Source organism: Delphinus delphis, chromosome 11 (genome assembly GCF_949987515.2).
Source record: "Delphinus delphis chromosome 11, mDelDel1.2, whole genome shotgun sequence".
Taxonomy (NCBI): Eukaryota; Metazoa; Chordata; class Mammalia; order Artiodactyla; family Delphinidae; genus Delphinus; species Delphinus delphis.
This window is the reverse complement of record NC_082693.1, coordinates 5673963-5698957: the sequence shown is the minus strand read 5'-3', so window position 1 is coordinate 5698957 and position 24995 is coordinate 5673963. Positions and strand designations below refer to the sequence as shown.

At 45.9% G+C, this 24995-nt stretch overlaps 2 long non-coding RNA genes across 2 annotated transcripts; one reads left to right on the top strand and one right to left on the bottom strand.

Moving 5' to 3' along the window:
- Positions 1-201: 201 nt before the first annotated feature.
- On the bottom strand, positions 202-9703 carry LOC132434390 (uncharacterized). Its single transcript, XR_009521298.1, has 4 exons — positions 9544-9703; positions 5391-5465; positions 4430-4465; positions 202-462 (listed from the first exon to the last, which is right to left on the bottom strand). It is a non-coding gene; the product is annotated as an uncharacterized lncRNA (long non-coding RNA).
- A 12150-nt stretch (positions 9704-21853) lies between these two features.
- Positions 21854-24465, top strand: LOC132434389 (uncharacterized). Its single transcript, XR_009521297.1, has 2 exons — positions 21854-21973; positions 24339-24465. It is a non-coding gene; the product is annotated as an uncharacterized lncRNA (long non-coding RNA).
- The last annotated feature ends 530 nt before the right edge of the window (positions 24466-24995 follow it).

Here is a 24995-nt window from a genome sequence, read left to right as displayed (position 1 = left end):
CTTGCTGGGATCCAGTGATTTATTTAGCTAACAGCTTAGTTAATTATGTCAGTTTGACAATTTCAAGAGGGAAGGAAAAACACACACGGGCTGGATGAGGAGATGGCCTCGGTAATATTACCAAGGGATCGTTAGGAAACCCAGCGATTTCTTGGTAAAATCTTTCGGCTGTCCAGCATTCCCCTATAAACAAGACCACCACTAAACTTTGAAAGAAACCAATTCTTCTCTCCACACTTGAACAAGGCAAAGTAACGCGCAAACAATCAGCATTTAGTTTTCAAATGATGGAATGTTTCCTCTGGAAGGAAAAGGGGTCTTTTTCACTAAAAATCCGGAGCTTGGATTCCAGTCTCTGCTCTGCTTCTGGGTGACTCTCTCGACCTCAGTTTTCTCGTCGTACAAGCCAAGGGTAGGTCAGCGTGGAGGACAAGAGCCCTTGTAGTTCCTGCATGTCAGAATCTGTAAGACCATGGATGTTCAGCTTATGGGATAGTCCTGGGACAGGTTGGGACCTTGGGATTAGCAGACATCACAGGTTGTCTGCCTCAGAGCCCAAGTCATATACCCACATGCCAGGACAAAGCCTTCCTTGTCTCCTGTAACATTAGTATCAACACTTCTCCCCCATTCAAAGGCTCAACCATTGCATTTTCTTTACACAAAGTTCTTCCTGATCTCTTTCTCCCATGGGCCTTGAGGCAAGTTCTGATATATTCATCCTTCCCATACATATCTTTGGATGCCTGCTGTAAGAAAGACTGTTCCCAGTACGGAGGATACAGGGAAAACAAAACAATCTCTGTTGTCATGGAGATACCTGCTAGAGCTTTAATACTTTCCTGCATGAGAAATGGGCCAGGTGTCATTGCCGTATTAGGGAGGGAAAGGAGAGACCACAGGCAAGCTATTCCGGCACTCTGGAGGTGGAAGACAAAAATGAAGTCTGCAAACAGACTGTGATAAAATAATCCATGAGTTTATACTGCAGCCCTATTCCGTTCCACAACTAGCAATAGTGACCATCATTCCAATCACTACTGTTTACCTTGCATGCTATGGTGGAGAAATCCCTTTTACAAATATTCTATCCTTTTCTTGAATAAAAACCCTTCCAGGTATTATTTGTTTTGCCTTTTAGTAACTGAATTTGATAAGTGCACAGAGACTTTTAAACAATCAGCCCAAGACAAACAGTAAACAGCAGAGCTGAGACTGACTCTGGTTTTGACTTGAATTCTCATCTCTTTCTATTATGTTAAAACTCCTCTGAACATTTTTTTGGTCTAGTTTCTTTTTTAAAAGACTGTTTGCTGGACTGAAGCTTGCCAAAACCTCATTCTAACAACAAACCATGAAATCCCCCCTCCGTGAACTTATCAACTGGTCCCAGAGTTACTTCTTTTTCAAACTCTTTTCCCATTTAGGTTATTACAGAATATTGAGCAGAATTCCCTGTGCTGTACAGTAGGTCCTTGTTGGTCATCTATATTAAATATAGCAGTGTGTACATGTCAATCCCAAACTCCCAGTCTATCCCTCCACCCACCCTTTACCCCTGGTAACCAAAAGTTTGTTCTTGAAGTCTGTGTGCCTGTTTCTGTTTTGTAAGTAATTTCATTTGTGTCATTTTTTAAAATTTAGATTCCGCATATAGGTGATATTACTTCTTAAATCTTGTTTTAGCCATTAAATTTTGGTCTGATAGGTAAAACAGTCATTTTAACTCTATAAGAGGAACTAAAATAGGGGTGAAAATGACTAAACTCTCACTACAGTTTGCTGATTAATTGAGACAAAACAAGTCAGGGCTGGATGTAGACATCTGTCAATGGCTCCAGAGAGGAGGAGCTTTGGGGATTGTCCTCAGGTCCATCAAAGATGCCTCACTTCACTTCCACGGAGAATGGAGGAAGACGGGAAGTAATGAGCTCGTAGCATGAAGAGTTTAAATTCAAGACACAACAGAATTTCAAGGAAGAGGGAGCTGTGATTTGTTGGAATGGGTGGGTGCCGTGGGAACATGCAAAACCCTCTTCTCTTGACATGTGGTGCTGCCGAGAGGCTTGAATGGGGGACAGGAAACGGAAGGTGATGATCAAAATGACTTCATGAGGTTCTAGCAGGACCTTCATGGTGCAAGTCAAGAGAGAACATTATGCCGGAAAGAGTAATAGCGAAGGATTTAGGTGGTCTGGGCTTTCCAGGCTCTGCCACTATCTAGTTGTGTACATTAATTAGGACGTTTAACTTCTCTGAGCCTCGGTTTATCTTAATCATAAAGGAGACTCATAGCTCTTGGTCCAGCCTCCCTGACGCATCATAATGAGAAGCATTTGAGATAACTTCTGCTCTATGTAAGTTCATGAGGACAAACTTCTTTCGTTTGTATTTATTACTACTGTATCCCAACTGTTTGCCCTGAGATATGGACGTGGTACACAGTAGACATTCAGTAAACATCTGGTGAATGTATATGTAAATAGCACATGTAAAAATACTTTGAAATGTAAGGAAACAATGGAAATGGGAAGTATCGCAGCTATGGCAACTCTCTGGGGAGACTGTTCCAGTGTGTGCCTCACTATCTCGCCCACCTCCACACTATCCCATGGCCATTCCTAGCAGTCAGGGTGAGTTCAAGAGGACACAATGGCAACACCGATCTCTACAAGATGAAATCAAGCAGGTGGCTTGGGAAATACAATGTAATACATGGCAAACATTGATGTGAGGGATGCTATGATTGGTCCCTCTCTTGGACCGCCCTCCTTCCTACTTTCCATAAGTCTTTGTTGAAGGGAATGTGAAGGAACCTTCCTTGCCATATTGATCAGTACTCAACAGGGACATGGGTATAGAAAGCATGAGGAAAACCCTGAGTCTATCCTCTTTGAAGAAAGCCTTCTGATTCTGATCAGATCATCTGATTCCTAGAGAGGGCAGTTAGCTTCTGTTCCAACTGACAGTAGGCAGTTATGATCAGGCAATTGAAGAGGCACATATCTTATGTAATCAAAAGAAGGTGGTACCCGTCTCTCAACTGGATATTAATTTAGCATTTTTCCAGGCAACCTCCCTGCCCCATCACAGAGTTGCTTCTCAATATAAATGTCAAGTGAGGAAGCAGAAATTAATTTAATATGCTTTATGGGCACTGGGTAATACCCAGAAGACTAACAATGGTGGAACAGAATTATAAAAGAATGGAGACTGAGTGTGCTTTAGAGACCCTGGCGCACTGCCAACAGCACTAGAGTAAGTGGGAGAAGGGAACACTGGTACTTCGGGTCAGCAGCCAGCTTTCTTTTCAGCATGAGTGGTTTCTAGAACCACTAGACTTTTTCCTTTCAAAGGCAGCACACAGGCTTTGTGTCCTGAGGCCCACCTCGAAGACAGGATGCTCAAGTTTTCTGATGCGCAGGTACCAGGTGGCTGGAGGAGGCAATAAATCTGGTTCCATCGGGTGTGGAATGCTTTTCTGTGTGAGGAATTAGGACTGGAGCACCTAAGTGGTGTTCAGTCTGCATTGAAACATTTTAGCATATGGCTAAGTGGCTGGCTCTGAACTTAGATCACCTAGATTTAATTCCACTTTTGCCATTTATTGACTGTGTCACCTTAAGCAGCTTCGTTAACCTCTCTTGCGCCTTAGTTTTCACAGTTATAAACCAGAAATAACACTGGCACCTACTTCATGGCGCTGTTGAAGGGATTAAAGCAGTTGAGCATGTAGAACAGTGCCTGGCACGTACGTGCTCAGTTAATGTTGCTTATAATCATTATACTATCAGTAAGTACGTAATCTGACCTTTCCAGCTTTGGATTAGGAATGGCTATGTTTACCAACTTTCTCCTTTCTCCATTGGGGTCTAGAGACCATGACGCTGCTCTGATTCTGTGTTCCTGTCCCTGTTTGGGGTCTCAGTCTCCATCAATAGGAGGAAGAGATGAGAGATCCCTTCTGGAAGTCCCAGTCCTAAGTTTCAGAGCCACTCCAGCTACTAGCCTGCTAGATGACTCTAAGGTAAAGTCACTTCCCTCTTGGAGTCTCAATTTCCTAATTTTTTAAATCAGGGGGTTGGACCAGTAGATCTCTAGGAATGCTTCTAGTCCCCAAATCCAAGATATCTACTGCCCCCATGGATGCTCAGAGACCCTCCTACCTAAATCCTTATGTGACTTAGGTTGGCCTCTACTTTGTGTTGAATGCCAGGAATGCATCAGCAGTTCTCCTTTCCCAAGTTACATTTCACTACATTTTCTGCCTCACTCTCCTCCTACTTCTTGCTTTCACTTGGCAACTGGGGGGTCCCAGTATGAGTAAGGGGGGCGGGGACTGGAATTTCCAGAGTCCAACTAGCCTGAAAACTTTCCTCTCTTCTTCCCCACTTCTCCCCATAACATTTCTTGCAGTTTCTCAAGATACCTTGTCTTCTTGAGCATCCTCTCAACTGAAGGCATTCTGTAAGAGGAGAGGAAACATATGAATGGATCTTTCTCATGGAGTCATCATTTTTCCCTTTGTTTATCATCAATTCAGCCAGAAGTTGAAGTCCTAACATCATGCGTAGCCAGCATGAGCTAAACCGCTTGCCTACACATGGTCTTAAAAATCAGGATAGATAACGAAATTGTAATATAACATAATTCTTAACTGAGGACCTTGAAGTAGAAAAATGATATACGACCATAAAATGGTATGCCAGCACTCTCTCCTATTAGCATCTGTGTGTCTGTCTGATTCACGTCTGGTTCCTCCACCAAACTATAAGTCCCATGAAGGTGGGAACTAAATTTTTACCTATAATATCATCCCCAGCATTGAACAGCTCCTGATACGTCATAGGCTCTCAATAAATATTTATTGAATAAATGAATGAGTAGAGATTTTAGTCTATTAGATTAGTCATTTGGAACTTAAAATCATACAAAATTTCTGTCTTGGGAATGAGATGGGGGAAAAAAAATCCACCAAGCATGAATAGGAATAGTACAGAAGCCATGAAATGACAGAGATCTTCCGGTCACTCATCCAAAAGATTCCTGTTATATTACAGGGACTTCTTGGTTTATCCATGTGCACATCACACCATCCCTTCCCTCTAAAATGTGACTTCAGGAAACTCTCAGTCCAATAATCTCAGGAACTGATGCCCAGGAAGGTATGAGAAACCTTTACCTTTTGGGAAGGTCACAGAGAGTATATCAACTAAAATAATGTTAAAAATGAGCATGGGTATAAAAAGAACAATTCACCATGACAAAGTAGGGCTTATCTCAGGAATTCAATATCCAAAATTAATCAATATAGTACATCATATTAATATCTAAAGGGAAAAAAACCCACACAATAATAGTAATGGATGCAGAAAAAGCATTTGACAGACCTCAATATCCATGCATAAGACAAAGTTTCAGCAAGCCAGGAATAGCAGGAAACGTCCTCACCCGATGCAGGACATCTACAAAAAAGCCAGTAGCTAACATTATACTTAATGGCCAAAGACAGAATGCTGCTGGTCTAAGATCAGGAGCAAGGCAAAGATGTCCATTCTCATCACTTCTATTCAACATCATACAGGAATTCTTAGTGCAATAAAGAAAAAGAAAAGAAAGTTATCTAGATCAGACACGGAGAAAGTTATCACTATTTGCAGATTATATGATTGCCTATGTAGAAAATCCCAAGGAACCTGCAAAAAATTTCTAGAACTAATACACAAACTTAGCAAGGTCACAGCATACAAGGTCAACACACAAAAATAAATCATATTTCCAGATACCAGCAATGAACAATTGGAAACTGAAATTAAATCTATCTATATACATATATGTATAATTTACATATATATAATTTATAATAGCTCCAAAGCCCGACCATATTTAGGTATAAATCTAACAAGCATGGGTAGGATCTGCATGCTACAAAATGCAGATAGAAGAAATCAAAGAAGATTTAAATGGGAAGACAGACTCAAATAGTAAAGATGGCAATGCCAATCAAAATCCCAGCACAGCCTTTTTTTTTAAGACACTGACAAGCTAATTTCAAAATTCATATGTAAAGATAAAGGAATGAGAATAATCAAAACAACTATGAAAAAGGAGAACCAAGTTGGAGGGCTTATACTCCCTGATTTCAAAACTTCTTATAAGGCTATAGTAATCAAGACAATGAGGTATTTTTAGTGATTGGCAAATAGATGAATGAAGTGGAATAGAGAGTTTAGAAATAAACCCACACATGGATGATCAAATGATTTTTGACCAAGTTTCAAAGACAATTCAATGGAGAAAGATTAGTACTTTTAAAAAATGGTGCTGGAATAATTGGATATGCGTATGCAAAAAAATGAACTTCAATCAATGGCTGATACCACATATAAGAATCAACTCAAAGTGGATCAATAGACCTAAAGGTAAAACTTAAAATCTTAAAAATTAACTTAAAAACTTAAAAATTCTATAAGAAAACATAGGACAAAACCTTTGTAATCTTGGGTTAGACGTGGATTTCTGAGATAAAACACCAAAGCCAGACCCCTAAAATAAAACACTGTGAAATTGGATTTTATCATAATTAAGTACTTCTGTTCTTTGAAATTCAGTGTTAAAAGAAGGAAAAGGCACATTAAGAGAAAAAATTTGAAAAACATAACTCTGATAAAGGACTTATATTCAGAATATAGAGAGAACTCTCAGAGTTCAATTATAAGGAGAAAAAACAAACCAGTTTAAAAATGCGGGAAAGGTTTGAAGAAATACTTCACCACAGGGAAATATGGATGGAAACTAGACACATGAAGAGATGTTCAAAATCACAGCCATTAAGAGAAACTCAAATTAAAAACATGTGCTATTAGAATGGCTCAATAAAAAAGTGCTGACAGTATTAAGTGCTGACAAGAATGCAAAGGAACTGGAGCTCTCACACTCTGCTGGTGGGAATACAAAACATCACAGCCACTCTTGAAAACAGGTTAGCAGTTTCCTATAGAGTTAAACATATCTTATGACTTAGTAACCCCACTTCTAGGTATTTAACAGAGAGAAATGAAAATTCCTATTCACATAAAAACCTGTATATACATACTTATAGCAGCTCCATTCGTAATCACCCAAAACTGGAAATAACCCCAAAGCCCTTCAACAGGTGAATGGATAACCAAACAGTGGTCCATTCATACGATGGAATGGTACTCAGTCATAAAAAGAATAATAATGAAGAAGTGTGGATACACACACAACTCGGGTGGATCTCAAGGGCGTTATGCTGAGTGAAAGAAGCTAGTTTCAGAAGGTTACACCCTGTGTGATTTCATTTATATGACATTCTCAAAAGACAAAATTACAGTGATAGAGAAAAGGTCAGTGATTGCCAGAGGCTGCGGACATGGGGAAAGAGAACCTACAATGGGGTAGCATAAGGCAGGTCTTTAGGGTTGTAGAATTGTCCTGTATCCTGATTATAGTGGCAGTTACATGATTCTATATATGCTAAAACTCATAGGGCTCTATACTCCATGCAAAAGTCAATTTTCCCTAGGTCAAGGGAAATGAAGACATAAAAGGGCAGCCCAAGGGACTTCCCTGGTGGCACAGTGGTTAAGAATCCTCCTGCCAATGCAGGGGACACAGGTTCGAGCCCTGGTCCGGGAAGATCCCACATGCCGTGGAGCAACTAAGCCCGCGAGCCACAACTACTGAAGCCCGTGCTCCACAACTACTGAAGCCCATGCCCCAACGAAGAGTAGCCCCCGCTCACTGCAACTAGAGAAAGCCCACATGCAGCAACGAAGACCCAACGCAGCCAAATAAATAAAATAAATACATTTTAAAAATAAATAAAATAAAAATGGGGAAATAGTTCAACTATCCCTAAAGAAAGTTCTCTGAGGCACGTTTTAAAAAAAGAAAAAAAAAGGGCAGCCCAAGAGGGTCCAATGGAAGAGAAAGAAGCAGAGGCAGAATTTTCCTTGGTGCTGGGTTTATGGGCTGTCTTGAACGTGAGTCTTGGGTCTCGTTCAGCACCAACTTGCAGAAGCTGTGTCCCTTCCTTCCCTCTGGTTGCCTCTTTGACTCCGTGCATCTCTGCATGCCATTGGAGCTGGCTCTCCATCGTGGGTTGGGGTGTCAGCGCAGGACTAAAGCACAGGGCTTTCCAAAGGGTTGGGCTCTCATGAAGTGTCACTCTCACCATGATCCAGCAGCAGGAATGTCCCTCTTGCCCAAGCCCCGCCCTCCACTGCACTCTGGATGCCCTCTAAGTGGCACCAGCCCAAACCAGGGACAGTCACTTGTCCACTCACTTCCCAGATATTTACAGCATCCCTATTGGGTATCAGGCACAGCCAGGGACCCTGCTTCCAGGCTGATGCCCACAGCATATTCTGGAGGGCACAGCTGTCAGAGCAGCTGTCCTCACAAGGGCCAGCAGTGGTATGTCCTGTCCCAAAGATCCGAGGCTTTGATCTCATTTCCCATTTTTGCCAATATTCAACACTTTCCAACACTTCACCCCTTCCTCAGATGAAGAGTTAAACATAGGCAGATGGACACCCGAAATGGCAATATTTTTCTGCTGACTCACCAACCTCCCTGAGCGTGTGCTTCCTTGATTCTCTGATCCTATTCAGTTTGTATTTGGAACGACTTTTCTCAGCCTACTGGCAGAAAACTTCATTTTCTTTCTGCTTCCAGAGATAAAATATGAAGCTGGTGAGATGAGGTGTTAAACATGGCAGTGACTTGTCCAAGGTTGCCCGGCAGCTTGGCAGTGGAACTGGGACCAGAGCCTAGACAGTAAGAGCTTCAGGGCTGAAGACTGTACGACGGAGGCATCGCTAAAACCCTTCTCCACAAACTGAACAGAAATGGAAGAAGCTTTCTCCCAGATATCTACACAAGCAACATAGGACAGAAATGCTTTCAAAACACAGTCATGTCCTGGGGGGCAAGAGATGCTTTTGATATAAGTTATGATGACAGCAGCTCACAACGGAGCCACATTCAAGGAACAGTTCCAGCATGCCAGAGGTTGGGAGGCTTCTAACTCATAAATCATCCTCACACACAACACGCCAGTGAAGCTAAAGCAACGTTAAGGGGCTGACGAACCACAAAGACCAGGAAATGCAGAGTGAATGCTGATCCGGAGGAGCCAGAAGAGGCAAATGTAAACCAAGGCGCAGTCTGGGAGCACAGGCTAGCCTTCTGAGGCTTGCAAGCAACTGTGCTGATTTCCCTGCACGCACAGAGGTCTCCAGCCAGAGGCGTGGAAGGGAAGGAGGCTTTTGCCTTCGTCCACTTGCCCAGCATACAGGGTAAACGTGCTTCCTGGGGTGTCGCACGGTAAGGCTGGTCTCCTGCTAAAGCAAGGTCAGGGCTTCACCGAGGGAGAACGACACTTCTGACACTGAAGGCTTCCTTAACGTCAGTCCCCATTGCCCTGGACGCAAGAACAGAGTTAGGGAATCTGGGCTAGTTTGGGAGGGTGTCGCTGAGTGCGGTCATTCAGGCACACGGGACCACGCCACCTACCTCACCCCACCTGATCCTCTCCCTCCACCAACTTCAGATCCTTTCAGTTCCAAACTTGAAAGGCGCTTCTAGCTGCTGCTCTTTTGTTTCCAGCAAACATGCCGCCCGCAGATAAAGACATCCAGAAGAGAAAAGAGAGCACGGAGGAAGACAGCCCCAGGAACCCCGCCCTGGAGTCCCTCCCTGGCCTGCTGCGCCCCTGCCTGGCTGACGCGTTCACCACCTGACCCAGAGATCAGGCAACTGTCCACGAGCATCGATTTCCACCCGTGAGGTCTCCCCCATCTGCCTTCCTGGTTGTTTACTAAAAAGTGAAGACAAGTCAATGGCCCGGGGCCCTACCATGTCTCTAATTTTGGCGAGAACCGGTGGGACCGGTGTTGGTGGGAATGAAGTTCAGACACTACCTTTGACCTTGTCCCTTCCTAGTGGTGGGGGAGGGGTGGACAGATGTTAGCAGATCCCAGGGCTTGTCCTAGCTCTAACTAGCTGAGTGACTGAGTCACCCACCTGCCCACCAAAGTCCTGCCTTAGAAGCAACTGTGTGCTCTCCCGGTGCCCAGACTGATGAGGATGGGCCCGGCAGAAGGTTCCAGCCAGATTGCCCTCTACCTACTACCTTGCACTCTCACCTTCCGGCTTCAGGGCACAAAAGCTCTGCCAGGTTTCCAAACACCCACTAATGCCTTCTGATGGGACCGTGTTCTTAAGCCACTGTGGGCAAGTGACCTTCTGAAAAAACTTGTTCCCCAGGGAGCAGGCCACCTCCCCCAAACCACCCCACCCCCCAACACACACCTTCTCCCATGGCTATCCCCTTCCCCCGTGAATCCGTGAATCCGAATGGAGGGACCTGAGACCATTTTCTGCTACCAATGAATCCACTATTCCCTCTAAGACTGCCAGGAAGGGCTGCACCACCGGATGAGAGAAATCTTAGGGAGATGCTGCCCTCTTCTGGGAAACACGCAAAAAAAAAAAAAAAAAAAGACCCCAAAGAGCAGCAATTTCTTCCTTGTCCGTAATTCTCCTTCGTATGCAATCACATGGAAGCAGAGAACTATGGGCCAAATTCATAACCCAATCATCCCGAAACCTTCCCTGACAGATGCGCAAAGTCCTGAGGGGGCAGGACGGGATTTCAGGTAATCGCTGTCATCCCCCTGCATCTGAACGAGACCTCAGGCTCGGCCCTGTCTCCCTCCGTCTGACAAATCCCTTTCCTGCACACGAACTCAAGTTCACATGTCCTTTGGAGCAGTGATTCACTGAGTGAACAAATCAAACTAGAGCATCTACTATGTACTCAGCTTCCTAATGGAAGCCCAGCCTTGCCCTCGGCGAACCCACAGCACAGTCAGAGAGGAAGCAGAGTGGCCAAAGAAAACTACGTAAACTGTGCACGTGCCCATTGTCTTAAAAAGCAGATGCAATGCATTGGTGGGCATCGGGGTCCTGAGGGTGACCTCGTGCAGAAGACTGCCTGGCTGAGCCTTCAAGGATGCACAGGAGGTAGGAAGGGATGATGCAGAAGACAGAGGCAGAGGCGTGAGGAAGAGACGCACACCATGCAGACAGGCAGGCGCGCAGGAGAGGAAAACTGTACTTGCTCCTTTCTTTCTCTCTTGCTTTCTTCCCTGTGGGGATGAGCAGACAATAGGCCACTTCAGCGTGAGTTGGACAGCCCACCATCCAAAGCAGCCGGCCGCCATCAGAGGTTACATACCACCTTCTGTCTATAAATAGAACCCCCCGTGCACTTACACACGCCCCTCCGAAAATAGCGCTGGCCGTTCTCTCTGTGACTTTGAACTGAGAGTGTATATTTAGTTTACTCTCTCCCTTCTATTCATATTTCTTTTGTTTACATAAATACTCCTCTCCATGCATTGCTGCCATGTCTGGACACCTGATGCCATTAGAAGAAGCCATAGCAACTTCATTCCGTATGAACCGGGCAGCTAAATCCATCTCCCCCGGCCCCCGTCTGCTCTCCAATGTGTTCCTCAGAATTCCACAATTCCAGGCTTGAGCCTTGAAAAGAGACTTAAGAAGTCATTTTTTAAAATATATACACTGCCTCCAGCTAGATTCCCTGGAACTGGACTACTTGATTTCACAGGCCTCCCAGGGCGGGAGCTGAATTGGCGTTTCTCACCCTTGGCTTGCTTCTGCTGGACACCACAAACTGTTTGCTCTGCTCAAAGCTCTGTTTGCTCTGTTTGCTCTGTTTGCTCTGCTTCAAAAGCTCACAGGCTGTGTATCAGCAGCCAGTCCATTTTCCCAGCCAGCATCCCCACATTATTTCCCTTTGGGCCTCGGTTCTTATTTGTAGCAATCTTTTCATCATTTTTACAAGAAGTCTTCTCGGAAACTTCATAGGGATTCTGTACTTTCCTTGAGGGTGAAGGGTTCAGAACCCCAGTGCGGCTCTGGCTTTGGTTGAAGACCATTCTTTCAGTCTGTGGGGTGACGCCCTGAACCCTGTCCTGTATGGGGGGGGTGTCACCTTGGGGTACCATAAATGGCACTGGGATGGCTGTGAGCTCTGGTTCCTTGTCTGTCCTTCTCCCAGGAGAGCAGAAAGAACAGAGGCTTTGGACGCAGACAGCCCTGGAGGCGATACTCTGCTGCTCACAGCTGTGGGGTCCTGGGAAAGTCCATAGACCTCTCTGAGCCTCAGTTTTCTCATCTGTAAAATGGAGGTAATGATACTGACCTTTCACAGTTGTGAGGACATACGCAGAGCAGGAAGAGTGGGCATCTGACAGTTTCTAAATCTCAATATTCCCTTCTCCTCTCTTCCCTTAGGAAACCCACATGTCCCTTTGTCACTTTTCCCAACCCTATGTTAATGGAGACTCCCTATAGCTTTTGTAGGTTCTCAGGAAGCCCAGACCTGTTCTCTGAGGTGAGAGCTGGTGCTCGTAGGCAAAGTCAAGCCCTTCTCAATACAGATCAGGCCTGGAGTCCTTTCATGGGTCCCTGGAAAGAGGCTCATTTGGGGCACAGCCTTGGTGGTTTCGATGGACGGCTTGGGAAGAGCAATGAACAGAGTCCTGCTCTGTGGAGCACAGCATCCTCGGGGGAGGTGCAATCCTCCGTCACTGCTTTGGGATGAGCAGGAGATGCAGAAGCGAGATGGAGGGGAGGCAGGTGCACAGAGGAGAGGAGCCAGCCTGCAGAGCCCGCACACACCTCCTTCTCATGCACTGCCTCTCAATCTTGGCTCTAAATCCCCCTCTCTGGTTCCCATTGAACTCACAGCCAGTCTGGTACTTATTCTAGTTGATCTTGTGTTTTACTGCAACCTCAAGCCAAAGGAGAAAGGAACAGAATCAAAAACTCTTAGGAAAACAAAGTTCTAAATTACATCCAAGTAAAAACCTCTTCTTGCATATACCTGCTGGGTCCCCTGGGCCACCTGAGAGCACCAGGACTCTAAGTGCCTGCCCACCACAGTCTCCCTTGAGGCCAGGGTCAGCGATCAGGTTTCTGGAAGGTGGGTGGGGATTGAGCTTCTGGGCCCCCTGGAGAGCCAGTGGCTGAAGCAGGTCGTCATCAAGGAAAGCACACGATTCCCTGCTGGACCGAGGCCACTCATCCAGAGAGATGGTCCCTGAAGGGATCTGGTTTTGTTTATGAAATACAGAGATTCAAAGGAGCTACGTGCACTCACCCCCTCCCTCTCCCTCAGCTCATAGCTTCTGCTTCTCTCAGCCCCAAGCTCCTCCCCCAGGAAACCTGAGGATGTGTCCTGGGGAGCTGGTGCTTCCATGGTCTTTCATAGCCGTCTGTTTACCTTTGCATTAGCCTTACCCTGTGTGTTACTTCTTTTTTAATTTTTATTGGAGTTGATTTACAATGTTGTGTTACTTTCTGTCGTACAGCAAAGTGAATCAGTTATACATATACATGTATCCACTCTTTTGTAGATTCTTTTCCCATATAGGTCATTACAGAGTACTGAGTAGAGTTCCCTGTGTTATACAGTAGGTCCTTATTAGTTATCCATTTTATATATAGTAGTGTGTGTATGTCAATCCCAGTCTCCCAATTTATCCTTCCCCCCACTTGCCCTCTGGAAACCATAATTTTGTTTTCTACATCTGTAACTCTATTTCTGTTTTATAGATAAGTTCATGTGTACCCTTTTTTAAGATTCCACATATATTTGAAAGACATGATATTCGTCTTTCTCTGTCTAACTTACTTCACTTAGTATGACAATCTCTAGGTCCATCCATGTTGCTGCAAATGGCATTATTTCATTCTTTTTTTATGGCTGAGTAGTATTCCATTGTATCTATGTGCCACATCTTCTTTATCCATTTGTCAGTTGATGGACGTTTAAGTTGCTTCCATGTCCTGGCTATTGTAAATAGTGTTTCAATGAACATTGGGGTGCATGTACCTTTTCAGATTATGGTTTTCTCCAGATATATGCCCAAGAGTAGGATTGCTGTGTTATTTCTTGCTTAGCTGCCGGCCTCATGGCCCCTCATAACCTTATCCCAATCCACGTGGGGAGGGGCTGCTCGCACCAGCTTCCAAGTCCTGGCCAGTCCTGAAGGTGGATCAAGTCGCCCTTTTTCTTTCATTCAATAACTGTTTGTAAATCCTTCCTAGGAAGAGGCATCCTTCTGAGCACTTGACACCATTAATAAACCAACTAGGGGAAGCGCTCTCTGATCACGAAGCTTCCACTGGCTGCCCTGATCCACGGCTCCTTAGCAACCTTGACATTGACCTGGCCCCTCAGTCCTGATCTGTACTTTCAGCCTCTTGTCTGAACCCCACGGCAGTCTGGGAGGTCCCCTGGGAGGGTCCCGCCAGCACCACTGCAAGACGAGGGAAGAGAGGTACCAGGGCTGACGGAACCTACTTGCCGAAGAGTGATTCAGATGTGGCGTCAGAACCAGAATCCAGGGCTCTGACCCTCCACAGGGCTCTGTCCTCTGTGCTTTCTGCCTCTTGTGTTGATTTGACGAAATCGAAGTTGGCCACTTCTGTGCAGTGCCAGTCCTCTGGGAAGCCCCCCAGACCCCTTTACCTCATCCATCACCCCCTTCCCTGAGTTACTGTGACCGTCTGGTCTAAGCAGCATGCAGCGTTAGCTTTTCAGTGATGTTTTGAGTGTCACACGTCCCCGGTGAGAGTGTAAACCCCTGGATGACAATGACAGCACGGGGAACCTCTGGACTGTCACAGCATCTCCTGTCTGCTGTGAGGCAATTGTTTACCAGAGGTCCCCAGATGGCTCCTGTGGCCGCTGAGCAGGACCTGGCTGCAGGGGCCTCATCGTGTGTCCTGGTGAGCTGCACAATCACTTTATATGTGAGAAACTCTATGAGACACGGTGGGAAGCTCTGCCGATGTTCCCTAGCAGATCACTGGACACACGGTCAGCAGTTAACACATTCCCGGCAGTGTGCTGATTACTAAGAAGACAAACCTCACGTTATCCCAAAGCTGGGAGGGATGCGGGAAGCCTCTATCCAGTTACGGCAAGTGAGCACAGAGGCCCAGAGAGGCTAATGACTGCTGAGTTCGCTCAGCCAATAAGTATCAGAGCTGGGAAAGGTTTTTCCAGGAAAATGGCTTTAGGTGTGTCTGGTGGTTGGCAGACCACAGAGAGTGAGGAGCAGCAGGAACACAGGGCGGGCGGGCTGAAGATGTAGACCAGGCCTTTCTCATTAGTCCCAGACATCTGGCGTCTCAGAGGACAGCTGGGGCCAGTCGACAGAGGTCTCCACTCCCATGCAAGGCAGCATCTCTGAGGTCACAGGGACATCTGCAAACCAGATGTGATGGTCGGGGTTGGATTTTGGTACCAGCTACAAGGCACCCCTCCCCCTTCCCGCAGCATGATCAGTGAGCATAGTCGTATAAGAAGGGAAGAAAGCCTGGGCAGAAACACGGCTACTAGCATGCGATGGAGTGCACAAGGGCTGGGACCAGGTGGCCCACCGATGCCTCACTCCCTGTGGCATCTGTCCAGGCTCTCAATTAGAAAAAGTAGGAGCATCTATGGAAAGAGATGATGAGATGCCCGGACCCACAGGTTGAGTCCTGAGCCTCCGGTTAATGGGCTGAGGGGCGTCCTGAAGTCAGGTGTCATCTGATGGTGCCGTGTCCTCACCTGTGAGGACGGGAGATGTTCAGATTAGACGGTACCTCAGATTCCTTATATTTATGGCATTCTGGTTAATTCTTCTCTCTTCATGTCTTCAGGTTTTTAGCAAAGAGCTGCTAGGAATTCACACAGGTCCACTAGCCCTGTCTGTCTCTAGCAGAAAAGAACAGGTAGCACCAGGGTTATAATATAATGAAATCAATGCATGTGTTGCGATGCCTAACATAGTGTCTGGCATGTAGAGAGCTTTCAATAAATGTTTATTGAGGAAAAAAGAGAAGAAAGGAAGGAAGGGAGGAAGGAAGGAAAGAAGGAAGGAAGGAAGAGAGGGAAGGAGGAAGGGAGGGAGGGAGGGATGGCGAACTGAGGCATACTGTTTTTTTCCCACGTATACAAGTCTTGATTTCCGCCTAAATAATGAAAGCTAGCATTCCTTTAGACTTATTATACCAACGCTTATTCTAAATACTTGAACCTATTCATTATTTAATATTTACACCCATAGTGTGAGAAAGATGCTATTTTTGCCCCCATTTTAAGGGTGAAGAAATGGAGACACAGAGAAATTGACGAAGTAGCCCAAAGCCACCCAGCTAGTGAGTTGTGGGCTTGGGATTTGACTTCCTATCTTTTATTCCCTATCTGTGTTTCCCACCCTTGCCTAGTACCTACCATCATGTTAATGCAAGTAAAAGAATAAACATAGAGGATATTTAGGGCTGAGAAACCAAAAAACAGTGGGACCAAGAAGAAGTCCAGCCTCAGGAGACCCATGGCAGGCCCACTACGCCTGGATCAGGAAAATACTTAGACTCTAAGAAGTGTAAGGTGGCCAAGGCAATTGTCTGCTAATTGTACAACATAAATGGAGTTTATACCCTTAAATACCCTCACCTCCAGCACTAAAATTGCTTCCTCAGTGATATGGTTCAACAGAAAGGAATGTTGGGGCCAAAACATGTCTGGGTGTGGAGCCAGCTCTGTCATGTAATATGAAACCTCGGGCTAGTGTTCCCTCTGGGCGCCTCATCTGCTATCATGAAGGTTTTAGATAGCCTTTAAAGCACCAGACCCTGACAAAGAGTTAGCCTTTAATGACATATATTCCCTTTGCTTCTGTTTCTTGGATTCTAGAAACCAAAACCTCTGATTATATTGCTTCTTCTAAGATGGGGCAGAGAGACCCAAAGGGGCCGCATCTCTAAAGTCAATGTTCCAAGAAAGGTCCACAAGCTGTCAGGTGGTGGAAAGCATGCAGGAAGCCAGGGTGGTCATGAGCTTATCACCTTAGGCTCAGGCTAAGGCCCATCCTCTACTGCCAGGCAGGGATCCAATTAACCCACAGATGACTCACCCTCATCAAAGATGTCCTTAGGTGCAGTGCTGTGCGAGCTTCTTTGGCAATAAGTCTCTTCTTTTGTCTAACTGGCATCCCTTCTATTATAATTTGATCTCACTTCCTTTGCTCTGACTCTAAAGGGAAAGAAGAACAGCTGAGCGGCACCACCCACAGACTGGCCCTTCCGATAAAGGATGCTGGTGCCAAAACATGGGGTTCCAGAAGCCGGCACTTCCATCCTGTTGTAAAACTCAGTCCCACTGGTTTGTGGTTTAGATGTCAGTGAAGTCAATCTTGATGGGTACCGGGCGCCCTGTGGGCAGCAGGAGATATTTCCTATGCCATGGGAGTGGGCTTCAGGGTCTTACTGCGGTGGCAGGTGGAGCAGGGGCCACCTGGCATCCCCTTCACTTTCTGCCCAAGGTGTGAGGGTGGGGGAAGAGCTGCTGAGTGTGTCTGCTGGGCAGGGGGCGGGCGAGGCCACGGGAAGGAAGACCTGTGAGGCTTCCGTAGAAGGCACAGGGACTCCAGAGAGGAAATTTAAATAGCCTCTGAATGTGTGAAAAGTCATCATCCTCATTAGTTATCAAAGAATATAGCTTAACGTCAAAAGATGCCATTTTCTGCCTGTGGGTAAATTTGGGGTTTGTTTTTGATGGTGACAGTTTTAGTGGAAATGCAAGGAACAAAACTCTCTCACACGTGACTGGTAGAAGTGTAAACTGGATGAAACTTTCTGGGGGCAATGGCCAATATCAACCAAAGGCCTGGAAACATTCTTTCAGATAACATTTTCATATGTCCCATAAAAATACTGATTAATATGTATAGAATTAATTACGTTGAATTCACTGCAACATTCTTTAATAACTGCAAAAAATTTTGGAACAAATCTCATGCTCAGTGATAAGACTTTAGTTAAATAAATTAAGGCTCATTGTGGCTATGGAAAAGTATACAGTCCTTAAATACAAAAATATGTAGAGACAAAAGATAGGATATATTAGGTGAAAAACTAGGTATCAAAATAGCATATACAACATAAATCTATACATTAATATCAATATCTATCTATATCTATCTATGTAGAGAATGATCTATATAGATCTATCTATCTATGAAGGAATACACACCAAAATAGTAATTGTGATTAGATCTGGGTGGTGATATTTGAGGTCATTTTACTTTTCTTAGTTTCTGTTTAAAATTTAGATTGTGGAAAATGATATTTCTATGATAAACCTATATTCCATTAGTACAATATTATGGAAACATAATAATGTTATTTTAAGAATAGAAAAGTATGGGAAAACCCTCCACCACCCCGACTCCCTGTAAAAAAGGGAAAGCATAGATCAGCCTTGAAAAGAAAAATTCACCGAAGGGCAATGTGCAGGTTCAAGAGGATTCTGGGTAAAAGGAGATAGAGCCTCAGGCTTTGCCCCAGTTAGGAAGGGTCCCCGGAGAGCCATGCTTGAGTGTCTGCTTCTGAGCCTCAGACAGACCCTAGCTCGGTCCAGCTGAGCCAAGTCTCCCATCTGTAAATGCCTCTTTAAAGCCTAGCTCACAAAGTACCCTCTATGACACAGCAACGCCAGTCCTCCCCAAGAGAAATGGAAACATATGTCCACACAGAGACTGTATACACGTGTTCCCAGCAGCATCATTCAGAGTAACCAAAAAGTAGAAACAACCCAAATGTTCATCAACGGATGAACAAAATGGGGTCTATCTACACAATGGGATATTATTCTGCAATTAAAAGGAATAAAGTACTGATCCATGCAACAACATAGACGAATTTCAAAAGCGTTATGCTCAAGTGAAAGATGTCAGACTCAAACGTTACACGCTGCATGGTTCCCTTTAGATGAATTACCCAGAAGAGGCAAATCTACAGACATAGAAAGTAAATTAGCGGTTGCCTAGGACTGGGGGCTGGGAAGATTGGGAAATTGGGGGTGCCCGCAAATAAGCATGAGGTCTCCTTTGGGAGTGATGGAAATGTTCTAAAATTAGAATGTGCTGATGGCCGCACAACTTTGTGAATATACTAAAAAAGAGTGAACTGTACACTAAAAATGAGTACGTTTTATAACACATACATTGTATCTCAAAATAAAACTTTATAAACAGTACCCCTAGGTGATCCTGTACTTCAGGCGTACAACCCTATCCTTTAAATGCATTTGATTCATTCAAGTATTCATTCATCAAATATTTTCAAGTCCCCACGATTTGCCAGGTGTTACTCTAATATGTGAGTGAGAGAAACAGAAATTACCAACCATATCTTCATGATCTGTAAATCAGTTTACCTACTGGTATCTCTCAGTAGACTAAAATACACGGGAGGGGCGCGTCTTATTCATCTTTCCAACCCTCAGACCTTGCACATTGCCTGGCACACAGTAGAGCCTGTCCGACACCTGCTGTTGGATCCGTGAATCAGGTAGACACAAGACAGCTTGAAAGTTGACGGAGCTATGCCTTCCTCAAACAGATCCCTGGAGTACACACAGGGAGTGGGGATACAAGAGAAGTCGACAAAGCTATGGGGAGAAGAGTTGGATCTTCTGGCCTCTCGGGACCAGAGGACAGTATCACTGAAGCTCTGATCAATAGGGTTGGCCGTGGTGATGTGTGTGTGACAACACCTTCGGGCCGTATTTCCCAAGGTCCTGCCCAGCATATGGAATGTCTGAGCTCTAAGGCTCAAGCCATTATCCCCGTCCCCCCCTTTCTCGGGGGATGTACTGGACAGCTCTGCTGAGCATCTCTGCTCCACCTTCCCAGTGAGCTCGGGGCCCTCTTTGGCACTGGCCACCTGGTAGGAAACGCCTGTCATCATCAGGGCTGCTCCGCCCCCAACCTCCGCCCCGAGTGTCCAGAGCCGTCTTGATTTCACTGCCCCTCTTGAACGGGGCCTCTTGGAGCTTTGCAATGTGTGTGCGAAGCTCTAAAGAGGTCTGTTCCCTTTGGCCCAGGAATTTTACTTCTAGGGACGGCTTGGAAGAAAATGATCAAAGATGTTCACAATGATGTGAATATTGTGGTAATATTGTAACATTGGTGACATTGCCACACTGACAGCCACCTAAAGGAACAACCAGGAGGGATGGTTAATTCAGTTGTGGTACCCCTGTGTGATGAAATACACACTATGGGGTCAGAACGATCCTGTTCCAAGTGAATCTCATTGTAACAGAAGGGATTTGACCGTGACACGCTATTAGGCAAGAAATGCAGGTTGCAATATGCTGCCTATAATATAGGTTATGTCTACACTTCCTGTGTGGAGAGAGGCACGACAGGACGAGAAGGTCTACACTGAGGGGACTTGGGGTTTAGGGGACACACGTGTGCATAGGGAAAAGTGGCAGAATGTGGGTCAACCCACAAACAGTCCTTATCTCAGCTAGTGGCATTATGGAAGATGTTTATGCGTATTTGTGCTTTGGGGAATTTTCCAGAAATTCTACAATGAACAAAAGACAAATTTTTTAATTAAAAAAATAACACAGAAGCCTACTTATTCACAGCAAAAGGAGCATCAGTTTCTAAAAAAAAAGGTACCCTAAGATGTCAGGTAGAAATTTGTTCTACAAATGAACCTATCAGATGTGTCCTAGTTGCCCCGAGTCTGTCTTGAACTGAGGGACCAGGCGACAGAGGAACTTCACTCTTTCCTAATGGACCCCAGGCAGACCTCAGCCGCAAGGGAAAGGAAGATGACGGGTACTTCTCTTGCAGGTAACAATAATAATTTCAATTTTTTAGAGCCATCCCCCAAATTTAGAACCGATGCTTCATGTCCTGGTGTCGTTCTTTGCGTGATTTGGAACTGCAGGGGGGACAGTCCAACGTGAAGGAGGCTGCAGCGCCTGCCCTGCCTGCTCACTGAGTGCCCAGCACAGCCTGAAGAGGCAGATGGAGGCTCAGGGAATGGACCTCACAGTGGAGTCAGAGGATGCCTCTTCTTGCATGTTAGTCCAAGAGGGCTTCTCGGAGGAGGAGGGATTTATAGAAATGAATTGAAAGATGGCAGAGAGGGGACGAGATGATATGGGAAAAAGTAGGCGTGTGAACAATCCTCTGTCCAGAAGGAATAATATGAATCTCCCCTTAAAACTTCAACCCACGCTGGGTTTTATCTTCTCCGACCCTTTTCTTTTGAATGTCACTAGACAATGAATTAAGCAAACTTTTATTGAAGCTTAAATTGTGGTACAGAAATACATTTCAACTGACTTAAGTCTATCACCATGAAGAGAGAAATTATGGTACCAAAATTTTCCATCCTCTGTCATACAGACTAGGATTAATTTAGATTACTATGCAATGTATCATTTTCATTTTTCTATGCTTCGTTCCATATAAATCTGTGCAGCTTTTCACCGTACATAGAAAAGCCCCATCTATGTCAGACCCCCAAAACAGGATGATTGTAGCAGTGGGTGACTGCCCATTCTGGGAAAGGAAACTTGGCCAAGTATCCTGGGGCAGTGGTGGGAGGAGAGGTAGGCAACGTGATGAGGACAGAGGGAAGTTCCCCCCACCATGTCCACTGGCCAGAGTGGTGGTGATTGGGAGGACCTGGTGACCTTGTACTAAAAGGGTGCTTGGGGGACAAAACGGTCATGCACCTGTCATCCAACCCATGGAGAGTACAATGGGGATCCCCAGGATGAAGGGTCTTTCCTATGTTGTTTGCTGCTGTTTCCCAGAGCTAAGTACAGGCATGGAACAGGAGCTGCAGGATATTTCGTAATTAACAAACATGTGCTGATTGGCTGAAGACGGTGGCATCCGTTGTTCATTAGCATCCATCTTTCCTTCATTTGGGATCTCAAACTCCAGTTACACCTCCTTTCATGGGTCTCACTCAGGAGAACAAGGGTGATTCTGCCCTTTCTCCTATCTCCAAAGCCCCTCAGGGTGGCCAGGGAGAGACGGTAAGAGTGATGCACCTGTCAAATCCTGAGGGGGTCCTTCTGTCTCATCCACCTCCGTGGCTTGTAAAGTGGGCAGAGGGACTGAGGCAGAGTGGAAATAGAGGGCTTGTCATCAGGGTTTCAGTGATGTGAGGGGCGGAGTTAAACGAGGTCTGAGACTGAACGCACCTTAAATTTGTTTTTTAAAAAATCACAATCAACTGTGCTGGAGGAAGGCTGAATTGTCTTTCCTTTCCCTCTACAGAAAATGATTTCGCAAAATTGTTGCCATGTAAAGAGGTGATGGAAGAGAATGTAGGGGGAAATGTTACTAAAAATATTGTTAGTTTCCCGATCAGGAGGTCTGTTGTAGATGTCAGCTTTTTAAAACGTTTAATTTGCTGTGATTTCTTTTCTCAGTCTAAACAAATATGTTTTTGTGCTTAGTTCTGTATGTCTGATTTTTGCATTCTTTTCCTAAAATTGTGTAAGCTTATGCCTGTCTAAGGCCAGATGCACTCCTGGAGCCCCGTGTTTGCCAGGTACAGTGGCTGGCAGAGACTTTCCTTGGTAAACGTGTATTGATCCGGATGGACAGTGTCAAGCTTGGAGAGCGCAGACACAGCCCCACCGAAACACACGGAGGCAAAAGGGACCGGCTTGGGGCTCGCTTGGTGTTTAACACACGAATCTGCCTGCCTTTTCCCCGAGTTTCCACTTTTCAGTCTTCACTACGACACCATCGCTTTACTGCTATTTTTTATCCTTCCCCTTCTGTCCATCTCTGTCTCTGTCTCTCCCTCCCTCCTCTTGCCTCCTACTCTCATTTTCCTGCCGTGTCTGGAATTGAGATCTTCAGGAAAAGCTGGAGAAGGATGCAGAAGAAGAAATGGAGGCTCAGTGGCCGAGCTGGTAACCACTTCGGATTCCCAGCCAGCCTGACAGGCAATGCAGGGCATGAGGTCAGCAGAGCGCACTTACGGGCATGCAAACCTCCCCTGTGTCAGGGGTTCCTCCCTCTGGTCTGAGGGGTCTGCGGGGGCAGAGGTGGAATCTGTGCTCAGAGACTGGGAGGGCGGGATGTGCCTGAGGCATCCCGCAGTCGCTGCAGTTCTGAGTGATGCCCTTTCCCACATCTCTTTGGAGCCCTCTGCTCCCCCGGCTAGTCCTCAGAAGTGCTGTGCAGGGCCACACGGAGGAGAGTGGGCTACAAGTCAACTGGTAAATCTGTCTTCAAGGACCACGCGGGCAGCTGCGTGGGTGCCGTCCACCTGGTCAGCCTGTGCAGCCCACGCCCAGGGGTGAGAGCCTGCGTCCCAGCCTCCGCCACTGCAGACTTTGCACCCATTCTGGAAGAGGTTGACAAAGGCCTGGCCCCCTCAGGCCCCAGGCCTCAACCCTCCTGCAGGCTTCCAGAACATTCATCAGACCAGCCATCAGTGTGTACCTGGCACGCATGTCCTCGCTACCTTTTTATATGAATGACATTTGTCTCCACTACACAAAGCTGCCCTGAGGGCAGACACGGCGCCTTGTGATGTATTATTTATTTCTGTAACCCCACACCTGGCACAGTGGCAGGCGATTAAGAATTGCTTGCCAGACTTAGAAGACAAACCTGTGGTTACCAAAGGGGATAGCGGGAAGGTGGGGACATAAATTAAGAGTTTGCAACTGGGGCTTCCCTGGTGGCGCAGTAGTTAAGAGTCCGCCTGCCGATGCAGGGGACGCGGGTTCGTGCCCTGGTCCAGGAGGATCCCACATGCCGCAGAGCGGCTGGGCCCGTGAGCCATGGCCGCTGAGCCTGCGCGTCCGGAGCCTGTGCTCCGCAACGGGAGAGGCCACAGCAGTGAGAGGCCCGCGTGCCGCCAAAAAAAAAAAGTAGTAACGGTTGTTCCAAACCTAATTTCTCCAATCCTAAAATTGTCCTGAGCTTTCCCTGGTCCTGATTTGATGGATGTAATGAAGCCAAACTTTCCAAATGCCCCGTTTGGCAAATCTGAAGCCAGTTCACACCAGGCTAGAGATGCTCCTGGTTTAAGCACCTCACCCCTTGCCCCCCTCCGTTTGCCTGTGATGTCGCCACGGAACAAGGCTTGGGGCTCTGTGTGGAAGGAGGCAAAGACCAGCCTGAATAATCCAAATTCCCATGTAACCCACCTCACCTATATTCGGAGAAAGCATTAAGCAATTATTTCAAAAGCTATTCACTCTCTTAACAACGCGTTGCCTTACACTCATGGTTATGTATTTGCGCCCTGGAGCGAGGGGGGCCTGGGAGAGCCGGGTGACGTATCACTGCTGTGTGGACACGGGAGCAGTTACAGAGGGGAGGAAGGAAAGAATGGATTACATCACTGGCTTTGTCTGTACTTTTGTTTTTTAGGAGGAGGACGAGCTGAAGAGCTGAGTGGAAACCCAGGATGAGGCCTGCCTTAAGTTTACCCCCCAAGAAGAAGGATTGCACATTAATAACGAAAGAACCGACTTAATTAAAAAGCAATGTCTCATGAGCCCCTCGCTTTTTTCCAGCAAGGTTCCTTTTGAGTCACTTGCACCAGGTTTTATGCAAGGTCTCAGCCTTTCAGTGAAGGGTTTAGAGGAAAGTTTTGGTGTGGTAAGCTCGCTCTCTCTCTCTCTCTCTCTCTCTCTATATATATATATATATCTGTTATTATTATTGTTGTGGTTGTTGTTATTGACATTTTTTAAGAATCTCAGTGTATCTGCACTGAGCACAGGCATTACATAAGGTACCAAGAACGCAGAGAGAAGGGAGGTATTCTGTATCCTCAGGGGATTTACACTTCTTGGCCTCAGTGATGTACATTCCTCACTGAGTATTTTGATTCTGCTTTCTCTATGACACACCCCTCTCCCCAGCTGTCTTCACCCTTGCAAGGGAAGGCTCCAGGAATCTACAGGGCATGTACAGTGGCAGGGTGTGAGCGGGGCCATGAGAGAGAACTCCCCGCACCCGGCCCGCCTTCACTGGCCGGGGTTGCAGATGAAATACAGGACACTCCGTTAAATTTGAATTTCA